We start from the raw sequence: 3,508 nt of genomic DNA on the forward strand, positions 1-3,508 counted from the left end.
TATTATCAAACTGATACGTTTCATCATATTTTACTATCTCGGGTTATGCTTTTTTTAAAGCTTTTATGCCACTTCCTCTGTTTTCTGTCAATTGCTGTTTGGGTTGATTTTATCTTTTGTAGATTAGGAATATTTTTATCTTGTTATAAATTCTATTGACACTCTGCTTAAAAATCTTTCTTTTTCATTCTTTACTAAATTTCACATAAGATTTTTTTTAATTAGCTAACTTTTTACATTTATATATTACATCTCAGTTCATGTTCTTCTTCTTGATTTGTTGTCTTTATGCATATTACTTGGACATTTAAACCCACATTATTGTAATTTAGTTTTATATGTAATTTTTACATTATTCTCTTTTAAGATCAGTTTCTGAGATTTGCGTTCATTTTGTATGACCAAACATACAATTATTTAAACCTAGTATAATGGTTAACTTTATGTGTCAATTTGACTGGATCATAGGGTGCCCCCATATTTGGTTATACATTATTTGGGGTGGGTCTGTGAGAGTGTTTCTGGATGAAATTAACATTTGATCAAATAAAGTGGATTGCCCTCACCAATGTGAGTGAGCTTCATCCAATCTATTGAAGGCCTAAATAGAAGGAAAATATTGAGTAGGAAAGAATTCGCTCTCTTTGCCTGACTATCTTCAAGCTGGGACATCAGTCTTCTGTCTCGGGACTTGAACTTGTTCTGAAACTTATACAGATCAGCTCTCCTGTTTCTCAGGTCTTCAGACTCAGACTGAAACTATGCCATTGGCTTTCCTGGGTCTCCAGCTTGTGAACTGAAGATCATGGGACCTGTCAGCTTTCTTAATCACATGCACTAGTTCCATATATTCATATACATATATGTATATGGAAACAGATATATAAATTTGATATATGTGTGTGTGTATATTTGTTTCTCTAGAGAACCCTGACTAATACACCTTATTACCCTAGTTTTGTGTTTGAATCACTTCGATGCACATTATAAGTCCTTTTATAGCATAACTTACACATTTAAAAATTTTAATTAACTTCACGGTCATCTGAATATGTCTTTAAGTACTTTGTTTTTAACAAAAAGCATTTGGATGGTTTGTTTTCTGAGCCATTATACATGTATTTTTAAAACCTTCATGTTGTCCTTGCAGATAAACGCAAACTTGAATGCATATAGACTACTCTGGGGCACTGTTTCAGCCCTTTAAAATTCTATAGAAAAGATTCCATTATGAACTGATATTTATTACTGTGAAAGAAAATTCTCAAGTCAGCTGACTTGTTTCATAGGCAAGATGTTTTATTTCAAAACTATTATTTTAAAAGTTTTTATTTTTTTCTTTATCCTTAAAATGGAAATTTTTGCCAAGATATGCTTCTCTCTGTGTTAATTTTCTTTATAACATGATAAGTCTTTTAAACCAATAAATGTTTTAGGATTCATTTTCCTAGTCAGAAAAGCATTTGTTGGTTGCTTGATTTTTTGTTTGTTTTTAATCTTTAATTTTTACTTCTTATTTCTTATTCTAAAAACTTATAAATTTTAACATGGATCATTGTCCCTTATATACTTACTATCTTTCTTTCATATTTTTTATCCTGCCCTTATATTGTGGGAAAACTTTTTCAAGTAATTCTACTGTGTTGTTGATTACATTTTCTGTTAAATCAAGTCTGCCTTTACTGACTGCATTGTTGATTTTAATTTTTTTGGATTCTTCATTTTCCTGACAATTTCCTCATCTCGGACAGCTGATTTTGTCTCAAGCACTTTTTTCTTGCACATTTCACACTGCTATCTCTTTAGGCCAATTTGTATTCTCTTTTTTGGTTCTATGTTGCAGTTTCATAAAGACTACCTTTCCTGGCATTTTAATGACTATACTGAGAAATTTTCCAAAACATTCCTCTGATTCTAGAAGTAAATTATTTTCAAAATATGCTATTTCTCTGAATCTTCTTGTCTTCATTTTCTTTTTAAAAGCACATATTAAAATGTTTTCCTTCTGTAATTCCATTGAAAAGGAGGATTTTTTTTCAGTGCTTATAAATTCTAACAGTCATGATTCTACTTCAATCTCTTTTGGGGGTGGGGGGTAATGAAATTTCCATCTGTGCTATTTCTGGGAGACAACTTGATATGCAAATGTACCGGTTTATTCTTCTTATCTACTTGAGTTGGGGTCTTCTCAGACCCAGACTGCCAATTTCTTTGCCCCTCTTCTTCCACAGAGTATACAAAATTCACAGCCCAAAGCTCTCTCAGTATCTACCCTAATTCATTTTCTTTTGGGACTATATTTCTCTGTATACAATGAGCCATATTGTTTTTACTCCCTCTTTGCCTAACACAATCAACAAAATTCCATATATTTTGTCTCTTTGTTTCTAAGTGGTTTTTTAAAGGTTGTGGTTTCAAAATGGATATATAAAGACTGAATGGAACAGGAAGGAGGCTGGAATCAGAATAGGAACAATCCTCTGAATGTCTAATAAATAGAAGGACAGTCCTCCCCACTTTTTATCCATTGGTACAGAACTTAAATTTTTTTGAGAGGAGAGCAAAGAGTAGATTTCTCAATCTACTTTCAAGGTAGTAAGTTCATTCCATTCCAAAAAGAAAAAGAATAAAAAACAAAACAAACCACCTACGTTGACCATGAATTGTGATCATGGCTGTCAGTTGTGATTATTCTTTGAATAACCTTAAAAAAAGTTGTCCGGCTTAGTTTTCATTGCTATTAGTTTTCATCCTTTTCTGTGTTCTCATAAATATTTTTATGAGGAATTCAGAGCATTACTGAAACAGTACCTGCCAGCCAGATGCTATTTAAATTTAAGGCTCTAGTTCAATATTTAAAGTAATACTTTAACTGAAAAATTAATGTATTTTATTTCTTTTTTGCTCTTTTTATCATTGCTGCTGATGCTGCTGTTGTTAAACAGTAATAATAACTACCACTTGTTGAATGTTGATTACTCTTGCAGACACTGAGGTGGGCATTTTACGTAAAATTTTTCTAATTCTCATGACAGTTACTACTAAAAGATAATTACTACTAATCTCGCTTTTCATAATAAAATTTATGTTCAATGACTTTAAGTAACTTGCCCAGATCATACTGCTAATAAGTTGTAATGCAAAGGTTCATAATCAGGTAGCTTTGATTTCAAGCTCCACATCTCCTACATGATTATATATCACCTAGCAGAGGATCCTGTGGTTATATGAACACAACCACTACACTGCAACTGAACTTTTTCTTTCATATAAATTTTAGTACAACAAGCATTTTTATGGTACGCCAGCACAAATTGCGAACGAATCTCACCAGTAATATATAGAAGGGAAAACAAGAAAGCAATTGACAGTACAACTATTTCAGGTAAATCAACACAAAATTTTTGACCCAGCATTGATGGCTGCATAGAGATATGTTTGATCTAAGTCTGTGATGTCGGTTCTGATGGAAGAGATAGTATTTTTTTCAGTGCATCACGTCATTAAA

Source organism: Pteropus medius, unplaced genomic scaffold, assembly GCF_902729225.1.
Source record: "Pteropus medius unplaced genomic scaffold, Ma_sr-lr_union100, whole genome shotgun sequence".
NCBI lineage: Eukaryota > Metazoa > Chordata > Mammalia > Chiroptera > Pteropodidae > Pteropus > Pteropus medius.